The following is a 27,545-nucleotide window of genomic DNA, read 5'->3' on the forward strand; positions in this document are numbered from 1 at the left end:
TCATTCCAATCCCTCCTAAAATGGCTCTTGCTTGATAAGAAAGGTAGAAAATCTAATTTTGCTGCAGTTGACTTCGATAATTTGTAGAAAAAATAAAACTGCGTTTTACATAGCCAGTACCTAGCTAGATTGATTGATATGATTGTATAAGGACGGTAACACAAGCAACTCTATGTGATTAAATGGTTTAAATTTTTATTTAACTAATTTGAAAAAGTTTACCGCCTGCGACAATTGTTGTGTTGTACAGCGAAACGCATGAATTAGTTATCACATCAGCAAGTCTCAAAGGAAAAATAAACACTTTGATTGTCGCTCCGCTTACCGTTGGCATGTTTCGCCGTTTCATGCAAATTAATCATAATTTTAATTAATCTTTCAATAACATTATCAGCTTTACATGTGATTTGACTCTCGACAGTGGCAATCCCTTCATCATTTCCACTACCAACTGATAGGCCAGATGCCAAGCGCCTCCATCCAAGAAGATGCCCAGTATCCCATTCCCGCATCATTTGCGGTAGGCCGGAAGCACGGAGTAAAACGGCGGTAAAAACAAGAGAAAGTTTGCAAAACCTATCACTGACATCCTGACTGACACCGTGTCACAATGCATAGGCAGAACGTAAGCCGTGATGCTCTTTTCAATTCTCTACTCTCACCAAATGACCTCGATGCACTGCAACTGGAGCGAGAGAGATACTAGGAAGATAAGATTTTTTATTGTAAGAGAACTCAGATCAAGGCTCGCGCTTGAATACTGCGCGCACTCCACGAATATTCCAAAATAAGAACCGTGGAGACAGGCAACATCCTCAGCTGGATGCTGCTAGCAGTAAAGTTAGTTGATTGTGAAACGTCCTTGCGTCCAGACGGTTGGCAACCAATGTTCGTGAAATAAACCCGTTGAACGCATATGAAACGGCAGAACTAAGAGCTACCGTGCGGTGGAAAGCTCCATTTCATCGTACACCACGGCTTTTACACCCAGTAGACTGAACCCAAAAAATACGCAGGTGGTGTGCGGTCGCAGGCTCCTACTGGAAGTTGTAACGAGCTAAGCGAAATGAGGCTTCGTGCAATGCGTGGTTTGCTTCGCTGTTATCGTTACTCGTGCCATTTGGATATGCCCGAGATGAAATTGGATTATTGAATTAAAACACAACTTTCTCATTCTGCCCACACACGAAACGGTTCGAGTGGATAATGGAAGGTACGAATACACAACCGGTAACTATCAGTGCTTGGTTTGGCTGATGTTCCCAGAGTGTGGTGCTGGGCGTAGTGACAGCAGGAGCGAAAGCCGCAATGAATTTATATGTGCGTTTCGCGTACGAGTGCTAATTGCCATAAACGCAAACTGGTGATTCACCCGTACGGTGCACCTTCCGGGGAGCAGTTTGTGGGTAAAAGTGTAGTGTACTGTAGTGATAGCATGAAATATCCTCTTTCAATCATACACGCGGGTAACACCTTCCAACCAAGATCGGAGCAGTTCAAGTGTTTAGGCTACTGTTTGTATGCAATGTGTAGTGTGCAGTACCTGTGATGATAATGAGGAAAATGTAATCACTTGACTTATACTAGTATTCAGTGACGTTAATGAATTTATCGTGTCGGTGAAATGTGATAGGAGTGTGAGATGTGAAATTAGATCGTTACTCACACTCGCTCTACTAAAAGCAACGACGAAAGCAAGGCTCGTGCAGAGCACATATTGGCAATAATGTTATTCGTGTCCTCCAACGGCTTCTCAATTATGTTTGTTGCCTACCAATATAGTACTAAGAGTGGGAATGTACGATTATCACACTTCAGGTGCCATAAATCAATACTTGTGTGTTCCATTAGTGAATCCCTATTTCATACAGTTCGTTAGTGATTCCTTGCTTGGAGGTACCGTACGTTAAAGGCGTTGGTCTGGGCAAAAAGGTCATGGCAAATGCAGAAGGTGTTGCAACGAGATTGTGGTTTGCGGCACTGTGGACTTACTTCGCAACACCTACGTTTGAATGTTCCTTTGCTAGTGATTTTTTATGCTAACACCGGTGTCAACAGCGCTTGAACTCCACTGCTTTTATCTATGAAGTGGAACATACGATGCCTTATATTGTGAAAGAATGTCAAGATGACGACACTGTTTGGTCTGAAGAAGTAAACTTTTTTACAAACAAGTATTTGCGAGCACAGTGCACATGAAAAACTTTTTATCGCACAATCTCCGGGAGCCGTGTCAAAAACTTTACGATTTACGAACCATCTAAGAGTTCAACACTTGCTATTAATTTTATACATCAATTTGGAGCAGCACTCCAAGGACATCTAAAAGTTATGTGAAAAAAATCGAGCTACGCTTAATACAGTAAAAACTTGTATTACTGGCGAAATAATGTACTGACTGCAATATTGCTTTTTATTAGAACTTACTACACTAATTCAGATAATCAATAACAATACTACTTTCTTGAGGGACACAATATTCGGAAGTAGAATGATACTGAGCTGAGATGTATTTTAGCACTTATAATTGATGTTCTATTTTGTAACTCAAAACATTCTGCAATGACCACTTGATGGATCGTGATTGATGAGCAATAGCTGAAAATTTTGAATAGAAAATCCATCATCCTTACGAGTAGAAGTAATATCCCAGATTCTACGTGATGTGATGTGAATTACTGTGAACACACTGAATTGCCGAAAAAAGTCTAATCTACATCTCCATAGAAAATGCCTACTTTAGACTACACAGAAAAATACGAATATTTGTAGACTCAACTCAAACTCCTGAGTTGATTTCTAGATCCACCAGGAGGTCATACTACAAATTTGAGCCAAATTGAATAATTCCAACGTATTCGAAGTTTGTGTGGGTTTTTCGACGATTTACATAGAGAAAACGCATTAAGTTACATTTGCACCACTAGGTGGTACTGTATCCATCAGTTTTTCACTACAAGTGAAAATAAGAAACATTATTTTATTACTTACAACTTTGTCGAAGACTGCAAACCAATCCAGCTTCCTTAGGAGAAGTTATTTAACTTTTAATGGCGTGATGAATGTATCAGTTTTGCATGGTGCTTAACGGCACAGGATGCTGAGCCAGAAGTCGATTCCCACGAACTTTATATTTTGCAAAATAACAGTTGGGTTTAAATAAACCGTATGTTTGGAAGAATTTTAGTACATGATACGAGGCATCTTTTGACAATATAATTTAAGTTTTCTATATCACCGCATAAAAAGCGCCAAAACTAACTCTTAATAGAAGAGAGCTAAAATATGAACATATTCAGAAGAATTACTTGAAAAGGCTTGTGCTACAACTTTGTAGAAGACACTTAGTTTCCATCTCTTTCCGCTGACAAGTTAGTGTAGGCACCCTAAACGTAGTGAAATGTAGAGCTAAAAAGATGACTCATAGCATGTTCTCAAATTCTTCAAAACATACTATTCAGCTAAATTCAACAATTATTTCGCAAGCAATAAGGTTCGTGGTAATCGATTACGAATTCACTACCATGTGCTGTTGTCCCATACAATACTGACCCAGATATTACTTCATTATAAGTTTAACAACTTCTCCCAAGGAAGATGTACTGATTTAACGAAGATATGGTCGGTGTTAAGTCAGACCGGACTAAGTCGCAAAACATCAAAAAATGAGATAATGATAGCCCTGGATAAATAATTTCGTCAGCTACATTGAACTTTTGCCAGAATTTAAATATGTAACAATAAACAGGAATTATGGCAAAAATAATTTTCTAATTATAATGTAAAGGATGCTGCGATTCAAACTTTGAACTCGTTTTTCTCGAAATCAATATTTTGTCACTTAGTCCGGTCTGACTTAACACCGACCATACAAACAATGAATTTATCTTTCTTATTTTCACTTGCAGTGAAATACTGATGCATACAGTGCCACCTAGCGCTAAAAATGCAAGTTAACGTGTTTTCTCCATGTAAATTGTCGAAAAATCTCATACAAAGTTTGAAGACGTTAGTTCGGTAGCTACACTTGTTGGATTTAGAGCAGACACTCCTGGTGAGACTAGGAATCGATCCGGTGGGGATAATTTTTTTCTTGTTACTCGAGTCTTCACCTTATAAATACGTTCAATTTTACGGAAAAATTATGTCTCACTAACACGATTACAACATGTAATGCTTTATCATAATGTTAACAATTTTTTATCAGCGTGATTAAAATTTAATAAATTCTATTTCAAAAGAACCTACTTTGAGACAGTAGTTATGGATACGTTTCCTCTGTAAACATTTTAAGATTTCATTTAAGATCATTGCGTACAGTTTAGTACACTGCACCCAAGTTTAAATTCTCATGACATCCTGTTCTGTAAATTCAAATATGCACTGTGACCGACAATTGACCGGACAATCACAAAGTGTTTATAAATCTGTAGGTTAAACACAAACTGTTTTCAGTTTTGGTCATCGTTCGATTTTGTCGATAGGTTTTGGTAGATGCTTTTCGGAGAAAATAAAAATAATTTTTTTCTGTAGCTATCAAAATAAGGAATCAGAATAATATGGCTATATTGGCACGTTGTCCATGTTATTAAGAGATTTGTTCCTTGCCATGTAGTCTCGTCACTTTCCTGATGGGAATGGAAAGGGAGATGAAAGAAAATGGTACACCAAAAAATAATGAAATTTAAACGACATGTAAATCAATACGAATGTAAACATACAACGATTGAATCAAAAATTTGATTGAAAGTTACATTAAAATCAATTGGAGCGTCAAAGGGATCAACATAAATGACGTAGCATTTTCTGAGTGATTTTTAGCACCCCCCTCCCCCATCGTAGCATTTCGTCACAAACCCCTAAATACCCCTGGTAATTACGTAACTTGACGGTAAACCTTCGTCCCCCTTGACACCGTAAAAATTTAAATAAATAAAAAAAAGATGTTAGTTAGATGAAACGGTAAAGCTAAAGTAATACAATACCCCCCTCCTCCCCCATATAATGCTACGTCATTTATGGATGATCCCAAACAGCATACAATTTTACACTTTCATTCGTGTAATATTACATGTCATTCATTTTACAGCAATATTCGAGTAAAAATACATTGAAGGGCATTGGTTTTCCGTTTAAAGAAACTGTAATTTTCAACCCACGTGTAAAATTATAATTAAATTCGTTGAAGAAAGCACGACGAGTCGTATGTATTTGTGGTGGAACTTAACTTTACATTTATATTCATGCTCCAAATATGTGCATGAAAATAAACTTAAAATTACAAAATATTTTTTCCTATAGGGAAATGGAAAATGTCAACGCAATACAATTACAATAAAGAACAGCAAACAGCCTGGATTCTTTATACCCGAAGGAATGGTTAACCCTACTAATAAAGCCTATAGCTCTTTACCACACTGGACTAGCAACTATTTATGTATGGAGAATCAAAAATCCGGATACGCAATTGCATTACATATCAAATCACAAAGATCACGTGATTAATCATCAAATTACGGATGCGCTAATTGTACGATTTTTAACGCTCTATCCACATGTGCTACAGTCTGTGCTACGATACGCAAGGTCGTGTGTTCGAGTCTAGGTGTGCGCCCCTTTACTGTTTTCATTCATCGTGAAATCATCCATGTGTTTACATATGATTTTTATCCACTCATAATTATCTGATAGCATGGTTGAATGGATTAAGTATTCTTCAGCGATCTCCCCGTGAGAGGCTAATTCTTCAATGCCAGCAGTATTTTTTATCTAACGCATATTGGTCACCAATACGCATACATCGCTAATACATAGGCAAGATTCGTTTTTTCTGTTTCTTACATTACATGCAAGGAAGCTTCTTGCAATTTTTGCACATTACCAGAACGCTTGCAATTTTTGCTCGTATTTATTGCATTAATTTAAGCGAATCTTACCGGGTACGTTTTGGGTGTAGTGCAGGAACAATTGCAGTATTACAATTGACAAACTAAAATGTATTCAACTTTACTTCAATTATGTCTCTGACATTAACCACAAATCTGAAGAGATGGCAAAGTTAGTTGCTTGGACAAATACTCGATGCTCGTGATAAATATTTTTTCTAGAGAACTCAAATTTATAGGACTAGAGGTTATCGGCATGTTCAGGAGTGATTCAGTTCTGAATTCTTACTTTTTGACAGTTCTAAAAGCATGTTCAGTAGCGTTTTATTTTATATAGGAATTTCAAATTAGATCTTGAACTGAATATATCCCCAGCAGAGCGTTTTGTTTTTTGATTTCGAACAGTTTTGTTTTAAAATTTGAAACTATTATACAACACCGTTCTATTTGTTGCTGATTTTAAAACACGTTTAGAACTGTATTTAATTACATAGAAAGTATTCGACACAGACATTTAAACCCGACAGACGAGGGCAAATAAATTTGAGACCAGTAATGCTGAAGACATGAATTTTAAACTAACTACACCCAAAACTCGACCGTAGTACCTTTACGGTAATAAGAAAAAATTGCTAATAGCAAGTTGAATACTAAAACGGTCCCAACCAAAAAATCCCCAAACGGCAATACCAACACATTCAAATCTTCTCTGCGTCGCACTCATGTTTCATCCACTCTTATACAATAAATATTAACGCGTCGGATTGTCTGGAAGTGTGTAGCGCTTCGCTTGTCATTGTATTGCGCATCAAGCGAAGTGAACACAATGTGGATAAAGACGAGTTTCTATTTTCTCTACATGACACATTCCGTATTTGAAGATTGGCTCACGCTCAGCTAGCTTCAAAGCCCAGTCAGAAAAAAACGACTCGAAATAGTTGTGGGGTATTTCGGCCGGTGTTAGATTGAAATTGCTTTTCTATCACTTTTTATCACAGACCTCAACAGCAAGGTAACGACTGCACAAAACATGATCAGTCCTTCCCGTCATGTACGAAAAGCAAGTCCTACGGTTTGGATCCACGCATCCGAATCGAGGGTCCAGATCCAGATACTTGTCTGGATCTAAGCACTTTAATAACTTTTCTCAGCGAATTTTCACAAACTAACAATGTTCCACGAATGTGTTCAGTAGAAGAATACCTTTAGAAATATATAGTGTTCTCATGAATTGATTGATGAGGTGATTATTTATGAATTTATTTTTAATTTTAACCGATTTTCCATACTAATTTCCATATAAACTTTGAAATTTTTGGATTCCTTACCGATTTTTACAAACTTTGTCTCAAATGAAAGGTGTAACGTTCCCATTGGTTACTATTGAATTTCTAATTGATCTGACCTCCGGTTCCGGTATTACAAGGTGATGAGTTCTAACACGTAGAAAATACATATTTAACATATACGACGATGAATGTAAAAAGGTGAAATGTTTTCCAAAAGGTGAAAACAGACTTTTTAGGACTGCTGATTTCACACCTTTTAGCCTTTCTCATATAGAAAGGTTATGCAATCGGTCGGAATTTCGACCTATTAACCGAGGCCCTTAGGGCCGAGTCCCTTATACCATCTCGGACCTACCTGACGCCCGCATTCCCTTCGCCCACTCGTATACCAAAAAGGTTGTTCCCAACGCATGCTGTTCTCCCACTAATTATCCCTCTACTCTCACCCACCAACACGCATTTCAAAATGTATGTTAACATGAAGGCAACATTGATTCACGATGATTACCATAATTAAATATTATATATTTATTTGTTTCAAGTTTGTCACAGTCGACATGATGCTCATCGTGTTCGTGGTAGTCCTACTCTCATATATACTTATCAAGCGTTATAAGAATGCAATAGATATTTCCACAATGTTTTATTGAACGTAGCCAACTCTTAATCATAACTTTGATAAATGAGAAAGGCACAACTGCACCACTAGGTGGCTTAAAACATTTTTTTACATTTTTCTTTGCTTTGCTTCCCATCTGCGAATAGCGACGTTGGCTTCGGTTGGAAGAGGTTACCAAATATACGCACTCGCTATTAACCAAAACGATAAGTTTCCATTTCCCAACCTTTTTGCCAACCGCCGGTACGGTGTCGTGTTATGATGGCGATTTGCAAATCGCTATTAACCACGGTGCGGTGCGGTTAGTCTAAATGAAATGGCGATAGTAGCATATCCGCTGGTGATACCCTAATTACCTTTCAATTATTTTTACACAAATTTTACGACGTATGTTCTCTGTGAGCATTCTAGTGCTTTTAATAATAAAAGAGAAGTGTTGTAAAGTATTATCAAAAATCTTTTTGATTCGAAATTCGGTCTGGTTTCAAAGCACACTCATGTTTCTCATGTTTTTTAGGTGTAGACCCAAGTCAGTAACAATATCCGAGTAAAGGTCCCACCAGAGTCCCTCTTACCCATGTCAGGTGTCCGTCTTTCCCATTATAGTTTTAAAAGGACGATTTCGTACCTCTTTTTTACTATCACTTTAACCCTATAACATTGCACTTACGTTTTCCACCCTAGAACGTTCCACTGGGGTACAAATGTACGCCACGCCAACTTTGACTCCTGCTTCGACGAAGGCCAAAAACAAATTGGCTGTACCATCTTTTCCCACTCTTACTATGAACTCTAAATTGAATTATGGTTAACGTCCCAGGTCGGTAAATGCCTAATTCTCGTCTACACACGGCTCCAAAGAAGGCGTGGGGTATATTTATACGCCAGTGTAACGTTCTAGGGTTAAACATCTTTCTTTTTAAAATTTTATGAGAATAAGTTACTATATTGATGGAGTATGATCTGAAATCACGGTTTGCATACAATTTGCGAGTAATGCGTCAATGGATGAGTCGAATTAACGATTTAACCAGTTCCCCTATAATAATAAACAAAAAGCTAATGAAGTTCGTAGTGTGCCCTTCATACTAGCTTTTTAGGTACAGACAGAATAGGGAGAGAAAAGCTAAAGCCAAAAATATCTTTTTGAGCAGACCAACCATACAATGTAAATAAACATTATTCATGCCTGATTTGGAGGAGATAAGTATTGTACATCCTTCTAAAAAGAAACATAAATATTCGTCAGAATTTAGTTAAATCGTGATTGTAAGGTGCATTCTAGAGTATATGTATTAGTAAAAGCAAGCTTTAAAATTATCTCATCTCTTTGTTTCAAAATGCACATCATTTGCTAAACAAATCCAACGATCACCATACGGTTTGTTTTCAAAATATAAAAATATAATAACATTCACAGTGCTGCACGTGGAAGCGGTTGCCAGAATGTTAGTGTTGAAACCATCATACAAGGAGTGTTGCTGCTTTGACTGATTTTCACTATTCGTCTCTCTCCCTATTCTCTCTAGTTAGGTACAATGTACATATTTGATACTTAAAATAATCACTTTTTCCGTCGCGGTCGATACTTCTTTTATTATATTTTTGTTTAAAATCTTTTACCCTTTATTTCGAAACTATATTGCGCTATTCCATTTTCTTATTCAACGTCCATCGCTTTATAGACGGTACTCTTGAATGCGAACTGAAATTTTCAGTACGCAACAGTCTCTCTACAGCTTTTTGACGTTAATCCTAGAACATTGCACTGGGGTACAAATGTGCCTACGCTAATAAAAATAAATTATACACGAACTTTAACCCATATAGTGCAACGATTCCACATATTGTTTGGATGATACCCTGAACAGGTCGTTAGGCTCTTAAATCATACGATGTTTATTAGGGTAACGTCTTTTGTGAGGCCGTGTGAAGACGTGAATTCGGTATTTACCAGCATGGGACCATAACCATAATTCAATTTAGAGTTCTTAGTAAGAGTAAGAAAAGGTGGTATAGCCAGTTTGCTTATAGCCTTCGTGGAAGCACGTGTCAAAGTTGGCGTGGGGTACGCTTGTACGCCAGTGTACGGTTGCCGTTAGCGTTTCGCCATGTTTCTTTCAAATCGGTTGAAAATTCGCAAAGTTTTAGTAATTTTTGTGAGAAAAAACGAAATCGGGATTTTTTCACTTCCTTTTTGTTCAAACCAATTTATGTATCATTGATTCAATAAATTCCGTACATTCACTTACACAGCTGTTTTTGCAATCAAAAAACAAAGAAAATTATATATTATACATTTCTTTTGTTTGCATATTTATCTGCGACAATTGCGACATTTGTACCCCAGTGCAACGTTCTAGGATGAAAAACGAAAGTGCAACGTACACGGGGTAATACGTCATGCACCTACGATGCTTCTAAATTGTTGAACTATTTTGTTTACGCTACGCTCTTTTTATGTCATAATTGAAAATCAATTGAAATGAAATATATCTGCATTCACATTAAACATACCCTTAGATCGACGAATACCTGTTTGTTTGTTCTATCAATCTACCCACCCCAGTCCCGGGTCTAAGTAAAAACGGCATAAGATGTGTGAATTTTCAATAGTCTTTTTTTTCTATTTAAGGGAGACCGAGGAGGGTTGAATCAGTTTTTTGTTTTAATTAGATAAATTTAAAAAAACTGTCATTAGATAATTGTCTATTTTTAAATTTCTCATTTCTGTTTATACTTCATCAAATTACATCAGAATAAATGGTACAAATCAATAACAAATCATCAATATATTGATTTTTGGAACAGTGTTCTCTTTGTTCCAACTCTCCTCCTACCGAGGTAAGTTGAAACAGCAATCAATGTAAGTTGATACAAGTAACCAATTATTTTAAATGTAATAAAAATGATTTCTAAAGAACCAAATGTTATAATTGTGTCATTTTTATTCGTTCACACTACGATATTTTCTTAAAATGACATAAATTCTTATAATTATTTTTCACAGTGTCGATCTACGAAGAAATTGACACTTGTTTATAAAATTATTGTTAGATTTTGGCCACAAGTTGAAACAATGTGCTTCAACTCTTCTAGATCGAGAAGTAAAGCTTGATCCACAATTTACAATTTATACATTGCAACGATGGAAAGAAGACTACATAATTATGATATTGTCAGGATCCAACATCGCTTAATGCCCTATATATACTAAGTTAAAAAATATTACAAAAACTTACTTTTGCGCATTTTTTGTTGTGTGTTCACCTTAAATACCCTATCACTCATTTAACATCGTTCACATGTATTGGAGGATTTGCAAGCACGATGTAAATAAAACAAATCTCTAACGCTACTACTTCGCCAGTAATTGGCATTGTTTCAAATCTCCTCGTTCCCTTACTCTCCTTTAAAATTCGAATTGCAAAAAAAAATCGAACCAAAATCATCAGCATCACGTAATAAAGTACTCCATCAAAACAAAAATTTCGGATTGTTCGTCGTATCATTATGTACCTCTTGGTGAACTTACAAGTAAATCATTTGACTTATAAGTCACACCCTTTAATGAAATACAATAAAATCAATCAATTCAACAAAACTTTAAACGCCTATTTGATTATTCCACTACCGATTCGATAAAAGCGATATTTGTACAACAATATTTTTCAAAATGAACTTAGAAATGTAGAATGGTGTTGTCCGTTGACTTTTACTCATTATACAGGTACAGAATTAGTGTTTTTCTGATTAGCGCTCAGCTCTTCACTTTTCCGACTCAAAATGCCTCTTATCTTCGATTGCAGATACATTCGAAACAATAACATCTGTCATCTAGTAATTTGAGGTACCACATGAGTGCACTAGAGTCAACATAGTTATATTACTCTCGTATATGTCTTTGATGGGGTATTATCTTATCCTTGTAGTTAAATATTTTTTTGTATTTTTGGATTGCAGTATTGGCAAATCTTTTATCTAATTTATTATTTAAATTTCCAAGTTATTATACCTGAAAATCTATTATCAATAGCATCATCTATTGCAACAATAACCTTATTCAGTACAACATATCTGAGTGACATTTTATAGCCTTTAAACATTATTATTAGACTGACGAAAATAACAGTTGGTGATCGGTTAGCTGATGAACTGAAACTTAAAGCGATTTGGTGTAAATAACTAGTCCACATAATTTCCCATTTGAACGGCGAGTGACTGGCAAATCGCCAAGAGAAAACTTTCATTAACCTACACAGAGAAATTGTGATCTGCATTGTTTGCATATTTTCTATCTCCGTCCCGTTTTTTCTACTATGTAGCTTGAGTCTTGCGTTGCCTGCAGTTCCACTCAACAGTCAGTTCAGGTTTCATAACCATTCTGAATTTAACATACCGATTTTTAAAGGCTCAACGTGGGGAGAGGAAGAAAAGGATGGTACTAGGGTTGAAACAAAGTGCAATGTAAATTGAAACATACGAGTATACTTTAAAAAAGGATGCCGCTTCATTTGTAATTTAAACGAGCTTTGTCCTTCGGCGCTTTCCATTCACACATCGCATGCCAAAGCAAATTCAAGTGCTGCCTTGAATTATTTTGTAAACTTCTGTACACAAACCATGGATGAATGGAACGTATTGTTATAATTTATTACATTATTGATACCAAACCAAATGGAATGAATTCCTTTCGGCGTCATTTTTGCACCAATTATAAGCTGGTAAGGGCAAAACGGAAAATTAGAGCTAAAAGAGAAATTGGAGGAGGCGCATGGTAGGTTATGGAGAGGAAAATAGAAATTTAAAACGATTTTTAAAGTTTGAGATTGAATATCTTGAAACATTAATGGTGGACATAATTCAGAAAAGACAGCATCAATCAGAGAATCTAGAAAAATAGTAATTGTTAGTTACAGTGTTGCCAAATATGCAATACTTCCAGTTTAAAACTTAAACTGCATTTTTCTCACAATTTGTGTATTTTTATCTTGAAAATGATTATTTCGTTGTGTTTCTCAGACAGTTTTACATATAAAAACATCTAATACATCAAGATAACTTGTACCAATCCTCAGACATAGTCATTTTAAGCAAAAATCACAGAATATCTCAGTACGTTTCTCGCCATATCGCAGTAACTAAGCAGAATATCAAAACTCTGAAAACACCACTTTGTAGAGATTAGACAAATAATATGGCATATCTAGCTCAGTTTACCCCAAAATGGCGTTTGTCATATGATAACACAACAGCAGCGATATAGCTAACCTGCAATCTTTTTGGTTCAATGAAAGCACATGACGACATGTACACTTTTCAGACCACGGTGCAGAAACAAGGTGTCAAATCACATCACGGATACTCAGATAACGTCTGTTGAATGATTGCATTATTAGTAAAGTAAGAATTGGTAGAACTTGAATATGACTGCGTTGTAAATAACATATGGTGTATACGAAACTAATGAAATGACACGGTATAAAGGATCCCGATGTAATTATTTTGTGTAATTATCCCAAAGTAATTGTTTTGTGGACCATTCCTTGATTTTGGACACCAGCCACAATGTCGAAACAATCTATCAGTTGTTGGATTACCTTCATACTAAATCACATAGCTGGTGTACTGATACATGTCTTCCATTTTCTTAGCAACATCTATGCGAATTGGCTTATATTGCTAGCAATTTATTACAGCAGAAAAATACGAATGCCTCAACGAAACAGCTGGTGCAAAATGATTATGCGATTGCTCACTCTAATTTGCTGCCGTTCACCGCCATCTGCACAATGTCTGAAAAATATGGTATCATTTTTCGCTCACGTATAACAGTTTTATTCCGTATGCCGTCTGCCAGCCCGCGAAATTACATGAAAGTGGAAATATATCAAACAGGTACAGTCCTTGGTACAGTCACATTCTGTTTCCAGCTCACGTGGCAACTTGAAGGCCTCGTAGGACAGTAACGTAGCGATAAGGCAAGCTTTGCACTGCACAGGTTCAACTATACATCCACCTTGCTCACTTCATAGGCATCCATTCAAATCACACAGGTTTGCTAATCCGATCGACGAAACGTGTTTGATATTGCACAGAAAAAAGGATTGATTGCAAATGCATGTAGGAATTTTCTTCCACGAAGCAATCGCATCAGTCAGTTCGACAGAAAAGGTTGTAGAGGAAAATAGCCTAAGACGGACCTTGCGCTTCTCCATACTGGAAAAGATGGGCATATTTTCTATGCTAAAACAAAGCAGAATACTGTTAAATTGCACACCCATGGACTTTTTTTTATTATCACAACATCGTGATGTACCGACAGAAAACAAAACTTATTGGTCTCACTCTGCCCTTGCCCTATGCTCATCTTTACCAATGCTGCATGTCCATTTTACCCATGCCAGGTGTCCGTATTTCCCACCCCCGTTTTGAAATGACGATTATGTTCCTCTTTTTCACAACTATTTTAAACATCTTTCTGTTTGAAAATCTTTAAGTATAAGTTACTATATTGATATAATATGATCTCAAATCACGGTTTGCGTACAATTTGCGAGCAATGCATCATTGAATGAGTCGAATTAGCTATTTAACATTAAGGTGTCCGTCATAGGCACAGCTCCCCTATTCGTATAGAGTTGAACACACATAAAAATTTCGCCTTTATCGAGATTTCTAAAAAAGTGTGGCAATTCATTCTATCATACGAAGTTCCCATAAAGATTTGACATCAAACTGCCATTGCATTCGGTATGTCGTAGAAGAGCACGGTCAGATTAATGTCCATTTCATTAGACAAAGTCTCAATCTACCAAATTGTTCAGATTTTCATCCTACCGAAAATTTTTGGCCAATCCATACAATCTCTTTTGAGGCAAAACAATCCATACAATCTCTTTTGAGATTAAAAGAACCTTTGCGATATTTGGGTTTTCACCGTGAGTGTGCAGAAACTTTTCACGTATCTTGCTACAACAAATTTAGAGAGGTGGTGGCAGCCAAACTCTAAATGGAAACGTGTACCTAATAGGGCGATATTGCAGTAATTGACTTGAAAAGTAAAGTGCAGTAAGTTTTTTTCTGCAGTAGGTGGAATCAGGAATCAGTAGCGACTGGCTCAAATGGCATGTTTCCCATATTGATCGAAGATTTGTGCCTTACCATGATTTGTCTTTTCGTCATTTTTCTGACGGGCAGGATTGGGGAAATGATAAAGTTAGGGATAAGGGAAATAACGACACAGAGAACATGGACAATACGGAAGTATTCTTCACTCTCAAGGGAATAAACACACTTCTCGATGAGCGGATACATTAACACCCCGAGTTATTGAGATAACAGAACGACAACACATCTGAAGAGATACTGTCATTCAAATTCGGCTTAAACCGTTGTAGGTTTATAAACTATCGTTGTGACATTTGAAAGCCATAATTCAGTTTATAACCCTTTTTAGCTAAAAATTCCAGAGAACGGTCGTCGATATTGCAAAAATATTGCTGTGTTTTCTCTGTAAGCGACTTTGTTCACAGAAGTTCACAGTAAACTGCCCACGAAACAGGATTATGGAACTCTAGGCTAATCAAAACATCAGTACTCTTCAAACAGTCGTTGGGATTCCATTGAATGTAAAGGAATACCTTATTCTAGTGAAGGCTATATGGTTCGACAATAAAACAGGAGTGACCTGCCTTCTCACGTATCTCCTTCAAGTTCTATTTCAACCATGTACAGCTTTTCCGGAGAGAACCAAACAATACCATACGTAGCCAAACTCACTGAACCTGGGGATGAACGAATTAGGAGGGTTTGAAAGGAGGCACCCGTGAAGATCTTTTAACAGATCATCCTTCAGCGATTTCGAAAGGTAAACTTTCTCCAACCTTGCTTGCAATCGATAAGTATTGAAACTCGAAGATCCTATACAATCAGCCGAAGCATTGTTGAAGAGAGCACTTCTACGGTTGTGCTTCTTTTCTTTGATTTTAATCAATTTGTTTCCCATTTTTATAGATTTAGAAGGAGCACATTTCTCATCACTACCAGTATTCACACTTGATGCTGTAGGAAGTGACTCAATTTTCGATTCCCCGAAAATCCAAAAAGGATCTACACGCATCAATGGTTTCATCAAAATGAGTGGGAATTTACAATCTGGCAAAGTCCACACCAATAAACTCAATTTTTTCTACCACTTATTAAAAATCGAATTATCATACAGTAGAACCACATCTAGGCGTTCAAATGATCAAATACGATATGATCAGATAACGACGGCTCGAGCTCATTGGGTACGAGCCAGTTTGCCAACTCATGCGTAATACAGTCAGAGCAGAGAGTTCTTCTCTGCCAGATCGTGCAAATGTTGGGTGATTTGCTACATTAAGTATAAGCAAATTAGTGCTGCTTAAACAGTCCATCAATTCGGTGCCTCCCAAAGTATTATCTGAACTGCCTCAAATTATGTGGTGGGTATTTTCCGATTATGAGTGGAAACCTATTTCTGCCACAGTATGATACAACCCTTTTGAAATCATCAGAAGGTGTGGTCGGATAAAAGATATGCGTCGATAGCACTTTTCACAAGTTAACATGCACGAGGTATTCAGGCATTGCACATTTCATCACCGGCACTTATTGTACAGCTACTAGACCCACATGCATCCCCTTAAACTAAGCGTTCGTCGACACCTACGGTATAATAGAGTGTAGCCAGTGACTAAGCCTACCGTCATTCCACGTGGTCTGCCAACTTTCGAGTGTCCTCTGGCGAGAGATAGAGCAAAATTCATTGGAACAGATTGGCCTTTCATAGATGGCACCAGGGCCGGCGGAAAGCGTGAGTAATTACCCACTCGAAATTTTGAACCATTTCAAAAAATTTAGATGTGCAACGCATGTATCTCGCACTACACATATTTGAAAACATCGATGTACCACAATTCCATTTGCATAAACGAACGTAATTTAATTATTGAATGTAATGTAAGCTTGAGCATTGCGAAAATGGAAAATATCCCTACTAATGGACCCCTCACCCTATGCTTTCTACCCACTCGGGCGTAAAGTGTTTCGCCGCCCCTGGATGGCACCCTCTAATGCGCCCTCCTTAGCTGAGGAATCTGCATTCTCATTGCCCGTAATAGACCAATGCGAGGGAACCCGTACTAAGGTAATCAGGTGTGATTTTAAAGATAAAGCACATAAGGGCTCCCGTATTTTCTAGTTGCACCTAGTTTTGCGACGTAAACTGAAGCAGGATCATTGACCTCGAGTGAAGCGAATGGAAGATACAGAAACCGGTGGGCGATTTGATTGGTTAGTGTTGAACATGTTATTGAAAACAATATTTTGGGTCACTTGAGGACGTTTGTGATCCGGGATTCCATTGATCTCTTCCGCCATAGATATGTCGTAAAATACAGTTGAATCAGAAGTACCTAGAAAATGAACACTATTGAGATTATATGTAGAAGAATTGATGTTCTGTGCCATGAAGTCGAAGTACAAGGACAAAAATCGGTTGTAAGAATTAAGCTCCACATACCTTTTGAAAATTGCATTTACCAAAGGGTACAAGATATCGTATCGAATCGCATGAATGAAAGATCCAAAAATCGATTTTAGAGAACACCCGCCAGCACTTCAAACCTCATCGTACGGGTCGACTGCATGCAACCCAAGGCATTACGCAAACAACGATGTTGGATTCTGTCCACTTTGATAAAATGAATGCTCGCAGCGGATTAAAATCAGACACACCCATACTCCATTACCGACAATATTGTTGTTTGGCACAACCTGATCAGATCTCCTGTGTCGCCACCTCACCATGTTCTAGTTATTGTACCAAGAAAGTTGATCCTTTGTTGACATTTGTGTTTCTGATACCTAATGTGGCATCCCCAGTTACCGTTAGAGTCGAACCATACCCCGAGATATTTAAAAAAATAAAACTTGAGCTTGATCCATCAATTGCGCTGGTTCGTGCTTCCTTGAAAATACTCTCAGTTTTCTCCGTAGAGGGTTCAATATCCAGCTGAAGAGCCCTAGTAGACAAATCGTTCAAGGTGTCTTGCGATGGTCATTGCAGATTGACAGCTTTCGGTCCTATAACAGAACCACTTCGTCATTCTCAAGTTGCCTTAGCTTGCAGGAATTCGCAAGACCTTCGTCAATGTCATTCAGGTACACATTGTATAGTAGGAGGCTAAGACATGCCTTGGGAAAGACCTATAGAACCAAATATAGATGTTATTTAATCATCGTGCGAAAAAAGCATGTTCTTTTGAGATAAATGCAGCAAAAAAGTTATAAAAAATCGGTGAAATCCACGCTTGTGCAGCTTTTCTGAGAGAACGCTTTTTAAAACTGAGTCAAAATGACACCTAATATACAAGAACACTAATGCCATCTGCTCTTTTTAGCATAGACCATTTAAATTTCTTTTGAAAGCAACGCCTCCCTTTGCCTTTTAGGACGGCAATTCGTGTATCTGATAGAGAGCCGTTTACTTCGGCCAAATGGTCAAGGTGGATTAGGAATTTTCGAGTCCAGGATAGCATTTGAGTTGGCCGCTATGAATTATGGTCGGAGGCCAGTTTTCCTGTTTTTTGAATTTTACTCGCCAGGAACTGGTTGAATAAAAGCAAAAAAGGCCTTTTCGCAGAGTGGTTTATCTAACCCTGGAGGGTTATTTTTGCATGATAAAAGCGCATGTGAGAAAACCGCTTTTTAATGAATTATAATACTCTCAAAATGGCATCTATTTGGCCTTATTCAGGACATTTTAATAATAGTTTTATGCATAATTGCATTCTCCGTAAGCAATAGGGATAAGTATTTCGCCAGATTGGTTTAAAATTGCGAATCGTAAAATAATTATTGTTTAAAAATATAGCTGCATTCAAGATGAGAAGAATCTCGATTCAAAGCGCTGGCCATTTACGCAAAATAAATTTTTGTTGTCCCAGACCAAAAGTTAACATTTACAAAGTGGTCGTTTATGCTCTTGATTCAATCCAAAAAATATCGAATTTATGTCGAAAATAGATGCGTTAAATTATATAGTATAATACTTTCACTCAAAACGTCAGACTAGCAGAAGATGAGTTTTATACGTGATTAAAATATGTTTAACAAATTTAAACAGATTTTAAAAATCCCTCTAGTCCTTGCACCCTTGCACTCGCTAGCGATTGTACACTCTTTGTTTTCCCGAAGAAAATATATTCAGAAGATACCATGATAGTTTAATGCGAAGATAACCAAAATAGTTTCCAGCATATTTTCTTAACAAAAAGTTCAATATTCTTATTCAGCATAATTTTTTTATACAAAATTATTTTAGCTTGGTTGGGAATCAAGATTTCGTTACTGGTCATGTGAAATACCCACATGAGTTTCCAAGAATGGAATTTTATAAAACCTACATGGCACCGAAAAATGGAAGCTTTAACTGTGAAACATACATACATACATACTATTCAGGTATTTCAGATTGATTACGTTTTCACAATCATTGGGTTTCTACTATCCAGGAATTTCCAGGAATAGCCAGCGATATTCGGTGCAACTAAAACGGGTTATACAAGCTGGTACCACGTATTCCTGCACAAAATCGACAAATGGGTTGGGTTGGATACCTGTTGTGCTGGTGACTAGTATCCAATTATTTGAGAGATTCCTCTTCACAAGACTTGGAAAACATTGATTCATTCCATCATACCCATTCGCATATGAAAAAGAGGCATCAAACCGTGTAAATACGCTAACACTAAAATTAATTGTGTGAAATCGGATCCTTTTTTTCCATCGCCAATACTAGCACAAAGAGAAGGGATCGATAAGTGTTCGTCAGGTTGAAAATATCTCGAATAAAACACGGCACTCTACCAGTCAGTTGTGAACATCGAGGTTTGTGGCAAAAGCATTAATTTAAAAAATTATGCAAAGTTACGCTACACAACCCACCACCGCCCTGCCCAGAAGCCAACAAGGGTAACTTTCAAGGTAATACACGCTATTCGATGTATCCAGCAGGATAAAAAAACACGAATAAAACCTTGCTGAATTTTGCATATCTCTTTCGCGAATGATGTAGTTGTACAAATTCGAGAATTCTTTCGTGTCCATGTTTTGTGTGGCTGAGTAGAAAGTTTGTTGTGCAGCAATTTTGCTAAAAACCGAAAACAATTCTCGAATAAAGAGTTCAAAGGATGCTGAATGCGCCTGAAGCTTCATTAGAAATCTAGTAATTTCGGCACTCACTAAAACCATTCTGCATGCGCCATTGCATGCAACCGACTGAGTTGTTGCGATATAAATTTTATTTATTTTTGCTATTATTCATTGTTAGACGTGCATGCGTTGAAGCAGCATTGAAACCACGGGACATGGCTACCCGTGATTTTGAGCGGTTGTACCTCACCGCGAGCATGAAGACGACGACAACGATGCCCGGGAAAAATCATGAACAGCAACGGTTCCTAACGGTACGATTTTATCTTGAAACATGATTGCCATATTTTCTACAGACCGAAACATTCCGACACAGCAAGGAGCGCGTTCGTACAACGTTTCGTAAGGAATCGAAAATAAATTTATGATAGCGAGAAGAAAATTTATGAATGATTCCGGTTTGTACACCACTAGCTGGAATCGGCAAATTGCCGCTTTGAGAGAAACCAACTTTCCAGTTTTGGGAAATCGTTTTTGTCCTATTTTAAGCCGACAAAGTTCTGCTGCTAAAAAGCGATAGATCATATGTCGGTATGTGCTTTCAGTCACTGTTTTGGTAAAGCCAGTAATCTGTTTCTGCGGAGGCTGAATAATTTTATATGGTGTTGAGTCCCTTTACATCATTTTTCTTTTGTTGCCCAAACCATTTGAATCTAGGAGCTTTCTCAGTTCAAAGCGTAAGTAACTTCCAGCGTCACGTCGGAATTCAAATTATTTTTGTTTAGATAAGAAGTGATTATATCGAAGCTAAATTCAGACCGTGTAATTATCGAAATCGCTTTGTTCCTACCCTTCCTAATGCTTTAATTGGACAATTTTGAGTTCACCCACTCCACTATATAGTTTCAAAGTTCCTTTATGCCCGCTGTTAAAATATTTGAAAAATCAACTATGGAAGCATTAAATTCAATGTGAATACCAAAAATCCGCTGTTTAGTTTGTATTACTTTTGGGAAATATTCTGTTATCATTTTGGTAATAGACCATGCAGTTGCACATTGCGGTATTAAACCGTATTACCGGTAAGATTCTAAACGGAGGAATGGCGAACTTCGTTAGCTATGCATGTATGTGTCAACCTCGGCTCTGTTCGTACGTGCGTTACTTCAGTTTCCTGTGTTAGGGTGACGAGCCCATTTTTGCCATGTTTCTATTGTTACCATACCCATTTGAAGCCGTTGGTTAGAGCAGTGTTTGCCATCTTTGTTCAACGTATTGAATCAAATGGTAGCGCAACAATAGGGGCACTCGATTCGAGTTTTTGTTGCGCTCAAACACGAGAATTTCACTGTTTTCATCGCATTTGTGTTATTATATTGGTTTTTAACAACTAAGCAAAGCTTTTGATGTCAATTTGTAGGCATTTCATTGATTGTAAGCCGAGAAATCAATGAATTAGTGAGGCACCCTGCTTAGTATGGTGAAAATAGGCACTTTACCTTATATATTTATATTTTGTGGCACTAAACACTCTTCCATATCATACCATGGATGTTCGAAGTAATCACAACTGTCTCGATTTTCGAGCCTTCACTCTTGAATCACGAATCGTACGAATCATATTTTATTTGGTCAACTTAATCTACTTATGCTAACTAATACATATAAACCTTAAAAGCTATTTTTAAATCGGATAGGTAACTAAGTTCTAGCGGGCGTGGCTTGAACAAGCTCGCCATGATTGTTCTTTACGCCTAAAGTTACTGCTATGGCTATTGTGATAGTATAGATATTTCTCGAGTACTTTTTCAAATGGACGTAAGTAACATTGAGAGCCTCTCTTTGTTTACTTTCTCTTTCGTTTATTACGACGTCATTACAACACTTTGTACTAATTTTCCAGTACATATCGAAAGCCGACGGTTTTTACTACAATATTATGCAGAGTAGAGTAGTAAATGTTGAAATGGCCGAGTAATGAACAGAAGAGAAAGACCTCAAAGAGAATCTCTCATTGTTACTTACGTCCATTCGAAAAAGTACTCGAGATTTGCTTTGGTCAAAGATTAAGTTGGTTTTTCTATTCTCTTGCGTCACGCTCTCGTCTGTGCGTGCGCGGGATGTTTTCTCCCGGTTGCCTTTGAGAATTGAGCGTGGGTTACCGTGAGTTACCGTTCGTCATTGTTATTGCTACTTGTCGAAAAGTAGGTTGAAATTGGAGAACGGTTCTTGTTTATTTATTGGTCGTCATGCGAAATGTTCTTTGGGTTTGTATGTCGAAACGGAAAGCAAGTTTGTTTTAGGTACTGAGGTTCAACTGTTTTACTTGAGGTGTCGAGAATGTGGGTCTTGTTTTCGTTTGGTTTGCATTAGCTGTGAAAAACATGGGTTCTTGTCGATGTTTGGGATTGTACTTGTTGTCATTTCTTGAGCGTTTTTTGAAAACGTCATATCTGCAATGAGTTACTCTCTTTGTTTACTTCCTCTTCTGTTAATAATTCGGTCACTTTAACATTTATCCCTCAACTCTTTGCATAATATGCTAGTTAAAACCACTGTCTTTCGATCTGTACTATAAAATAAGTGAAAAGTGTTATAGTGACGCCGTAAAAATCGAAAGAGAAAGTAAACAAAGAGAGTAACTCATTGCAGATGACTTTTTGAAAAAACGCTCCAGATTTATGAAGTTGAGCATGGAATGCATGGTCTACGGGTTTGATTTATGTTATCGTTTGTCGGGAATTCTTGCGTGGTACGATTTTGTCATGTTCGATATGAGGTTTTTGGTTCGTGGGAAACTATCTGTTTGAGATGGGATGTAAAGTCGTAAGTTGAGGATTGTGTATAATGTCATTAGCTCAATTAGTATTATTGTTTAGGGTATGGTTTAGTACGGGTATAGTACAATTGTATTGTTACCGAGCCAAACCGGCCAGAATTCTGGCTGGTTTCTGCCGAAATACTGGCAAGAACCAATCGAAATTCCGGACTTTTGTGTGAGTAGGTCGAATGAAACAAATTTCAAAAATCGATGCGTAGCTTTTTACTGATCGTTAGCATTAGGTATTATGTTACCTGGTTCCGCTGTATACCCAGATCCCAAATCTGGGTAAGATCACGGATCCAGCCCGTCTATGGATATGAACTAGTTTAGTCTGAATTAGGACCAGTTTCAGTACCCGGACTTAACCCATCCTCTTTTCCTTTACCAGGTCTACACCTGAGCAAGGCGCAGACCCGGGTTTAGATCCAAACAAGTTCGGATAAGTCTTGCTTCTCATACAGGATGGGAAGGACTGTTTTTATTTTGTCCACTTGCTACCATGTTGTTGATGTCCGGATAGATAAGCGATTTCAACTCAACACGGCACGAAACACCCCATCACTATGGCCAAGTGTGAGCCAATCTGCAAATACGAAAACGAAACCCATCTTTCTGCACATTATGTTCGCTTTGACTGATGCGCAATACACTGACAAGCGAAATGCTGCACACTTTAAGGTTCAAAGAACTTTCGGTGAGCGTCTACACGAATTGAACGCTTGATAGTATGCGTTGGAAAAAAATGCGTTCAACTTTGTCACCGGTTTATCCACATAAAGCATTTATTAAACCCTAAAAGAAGAAAATCAGTCAATTTATTAGAAACAATGGTGGAAAAACAATTGACCGGGTGGAATGGTGCTCTTGAGAAAGTGGTGATTTATCGTCCTACCACCACACTGTCCCGGGGCACGCAATACAACTGCGTAGTGAAAAAAAACCACAAAAGCTTCATCCCGCCCGGTCGATTGTTTTTACACCAAATATTTTGCATGATTTGAATCCTGATAATCTAATAAATCGACTGATTTTCTTCTTTTAGAGTTTAAAGAATGCTTTAGAGTTTAAAGAATGCTTTATAGCGGTTCTCAACCTTTTTCGTACCACGGACCCCCTAAAAATCCCCTTAGCTTGTTGCTGACCCCAACGGATAAACATCGATTTTGTATGCTATCAATATGTTATTTTCAGTTTGTTAGGAAACAAGACTTAAAATTTCAATATGCATTCGGAAAACATGTTTTTCTACGAGGACCTTTAGCAACGACTTCACGGCCCCCTAGTGGTCCGCGGACACCAGGTTGAGAATCACTGCTTTATAGGATAAATCGGCGGCAAAGCTGTACACAATTTGTCCTACGCATACTACCAAGCGCTCAATTCTAACACATGCTCAAAGAAAGTAACTTGAGCCTTAAGAAGATCCGAAACGGTCACATGCATTGTATAAGAAATGGCGAAACGCGAAAGATCTCATATTTCATCGTGAGTGCTACACAGAGAGGGTTTGAATGATGTTACCGTTTAGAAATTTTATTCTTAATACCTTTTTAGTGTTACACGTCTTGCTATTAGAGCTTTTTTTCTTATTGCCGCCAAGGTATTACGGCGTAGTTTTGGGTGTACTACACAATTTGGTAACATTGAGTACAGTCATGATTCACTGGTAGGACACTTTTTAATTAGGTTTTCTAGTTGGACCTCCGTTAGTTGGACCATTGCCCAACTAATAGGCACCTAAATGCCAAAATCTCATGTCAAGTTTACTTTGACAATCAATCTGACAATATTTATTGATGTGAACAGATGCTTTAGACTACTAACATCTCCTTTGGAGAGTTTCTAACATCTGTCACTCGGTCTAACTAGCGAATGAAATAGCTGAACCTAGAGTGTAGCCAAACCAGTGAATCACGATTGTACTTTGCTTCGTTTATAACATACCTGAGCTCAGACCTCGAGTAAAATGAAAGCTATGAATTCTTCTCAAATAAGTCAAGATTTTTTCTTCCATATGTCTAAGTGTCCGTGATACCTATCAGCTAGTCGTAAAGTCACTGCTGAAGCTATTGGGATGTATAATCAAAGATGTCAATTAACCACATATTTCGATGTATATAACAGCTGTAATCGAGCTGAATAAATTGTAAACAACTACTTAATCCACCTAACAGTAAGATGAGACATTTCTTACACATGATCAGCTGTTGGATCTTTCATTAGTTAGTAGAGCTTATGCGAAGTAGGCACCCAACTAGAGGCGGAATGAACACAGTTTCAATTTCTGCATGTATAATACAGCGAATAAATTGAATAAATTAAAGAAAATAAAAAAAACAAATGAAATTTAAACATTTCTAAAGCAATGAATTGATAATAAATTGATGAAAAGTTACCCAATTCATAAAACAAGTGCAGTGATTAATGTAAATCATATCTATGGAATAAATAAATCAATTTAGTTCTGCTCATTGAGTAAAAATTTAGATAACATAAAACAGTTATAAAATTAATTGATTCAAACTAGCAAATTGAATGAAATGAACAAAAGAAATGATTGAATAGAATCAATCAAATTAATACAACGATGACACTGAATAAAATGTGTCGACTTGAAAAAGGAGTAAAATTAACGAATACAGTTTAATTTAATAAAATTTATAGAATAAATAAAATAAATAAAATGAATAAAACATAAAAAATAATTTAAATGGATAAAACGTCAAAAATAAATAAAATAAATGAAATGAATAAAATAAATGAAACTAATGAAATTAATAAAATGTTTTTTTTTCCTTTTTTTTATTAACCCTCCGGAAGTCGCGCTAGTGCACTGAGTGCACGTTGCGCTGAAAATCTAGCAAAATCGTCTTAGGGCACCAGCGGCTGCTCGTTCAGTGGGCCATAAGCGCGACTTCCGGAGGGTTAACGACTAAGAGAGTCAATTTTACTTTTTTTATGTTTTAACGACATTTAATTAGCTAGGGACTGGAAGGTGTGAAATATTTTTCAATTTTAAGAGCCATAGTACTCAAGGGAGAGCAAGGAGTTAAATGAAAAAAGTTTAGAAAAGCTTGGCGTAGGGTCATATGAACAAGCTTAGAGTTTTCCGGCAAATTAACCTTTTGTCTGCTACCGCAGGAGTCAGGATATTTTGGCATTTGAAATGCGAATCACCTGAGTCTGCGGCATGGCCTGGACGAACGTAAAGTAACTTTGTACTTTATGCTGTCGGAACCGACAAAGATAGCACTGTTGCCCAATAAAATACGTGATAAGGGACGCGGACGAAAATAGCTGACCACCGCCATATTAACAACTAGAGCATATAATAATTTATTAAGCTAGCTGCAAAGTTTGTCGCAGAATTGCAGACAGTCGAATTGAGTACCGGACTTTTTCAGAATGATATAGCGCATTAGTATATATGTAGGATTATTACAACCCATGCAATGATCATGTACGCCAACGGATTGAATTTCCAAGAATTTGCTTTACTGTTAAAACACACTCTTGAAACTACTATACAAAATGTACATCACATAACGCAACTCATAAAACAGCTCTGTTTCCGTTTTAATCAATCTTACGATAATACTCTACACAAACTCCAATGTCGTGTTATCGGAAAGCGTAGGAACAAATATTTGAATATTTCCTCAACCTACGTACCAACCTAGTTACCAAAATAAAAGACTTTAGCGTAACAAAAAACATTTTCGCGAAATTGCTGTCATCAAGTTTTTGTACATTGTACTTAATTACTCTTTTTATATAAGGTTCGTGACTATCAACTAAAGTTTATAAAAAGCACGATTGAAAGAATTTGAAACCCGCTACGGGGTGTCAATTAAAATGGGTACCTTTTCAAGACTCAGGTCAAATAACGGGTGCCATGATAATAATGAGTTTATTACACACCCGTCACATTTTCGGGGTGTCCACGAAAACCCAAATACAGGATGTAACGCTAAAAGGTGTATGTTTTCACACTATATACTACACTGCCCGACGGGACCAGAACTCGTCTCGCGGCAAATATAAATAATTTTTCATTTTTAATTTTCCAGCTTCCTGTGTCTCTGCCAGATGCCTCCCATATGGTTGTTTTCTTTCCGCTGACTCGTGACATGATACTGCGAATTTCGACGAATCACAAAATTCACGAGCAACGCAAATGAGCAGGGAGCGTATGTTTGGTGCGACCAGGCGACTAGAGCCTCTCGGTGGTGACATGGGCAAACTTATTCGGCAGTATCATGCGGCAACAAAAATCGGTACGAGTTTGGTGGTCGGATCACGGCATAGCGCCTCAGTGACACCAGAATATCGTATACGCTTGGCTAGTCAATTCGTTTTCACTTGGCCTGAGATACGCCTGTGTGGCTCGCTTGTCCTGATGGGACCATTCAGCAGTGCAAATGCCAAGCGGTAAATTTCGTACATTTACTTGTCCCCCAGCGTATTGCAACTCTCTGGGAGGCGGACTGTGATGAGGGTCTCCCGACAAGTGTCCCGTCAGAGCAGGTGCTTTCGTGTAGAGTTGCTGTGCTTTTGTTGTGCCAGAAGGATATAGTTCTAGGAAGTGCATTTCTGATTAAATGCATATGTTCTCATTTGATTTCTCTCGTACATACATTCATTCGACTGAAAAACGTTTCACCTGATGATTGTGCACCAGACTCTGGTGAAACCTTTTAAGCAGGCTGGTTATGTTAGTGTTGATAGCTTAATCCACGGACTGA

At 37.4% G+C, this 27,545-nt stretch overlaps 1 protein-coding gene across 14 annotated transcripts in view; it reads left to right on the forward strand.

Annotated features, from left to right (window-relative positions):
- The first annotated feature begins 829 nt into the window (after window positions 1-829).
- Window positions 830-27,545, forward strand: part of LOC131683405 (uncharacterized) — a 69,722-nt gene continuing 43,006 nt past the window's right edge. For 4 of the 14 annotated variants that reach the window (XM_058965356.1, XM_058965361.1, XM_058965365.1 and 1 more), the window contains exon 1: window positions 830-1,230. The gene's annotated coding sequence lies outside the window, so the exon portion shown is untranslated. Of the gene's footprint in view, window positions 1,467-1,799; window positions 1,819-1,880; window positions 1,897-27,545 lie in introns of those variants that run through there. The other 10 variants (XM_058965357.1, XM_058965360.1, XM_058965363.1 and 7 more) reach the window with 6 other exon arrangements.

This window comes from Topomyia yanbarensis, chromosome 2 (assembly GCF_030247195.1).
Source record: "Topomyia yanbarensis strain Yona2022 chromosome 2, ASM3024719v1, whole genome shotgun sequence".
NCBI classification, from domain to species: domain Eukaryota; kingdom Metazoa; phylum Arthropoda; class Insecta; order Diptera; family Culicidae; genus Topomyia; species Topomyia yanbarensis.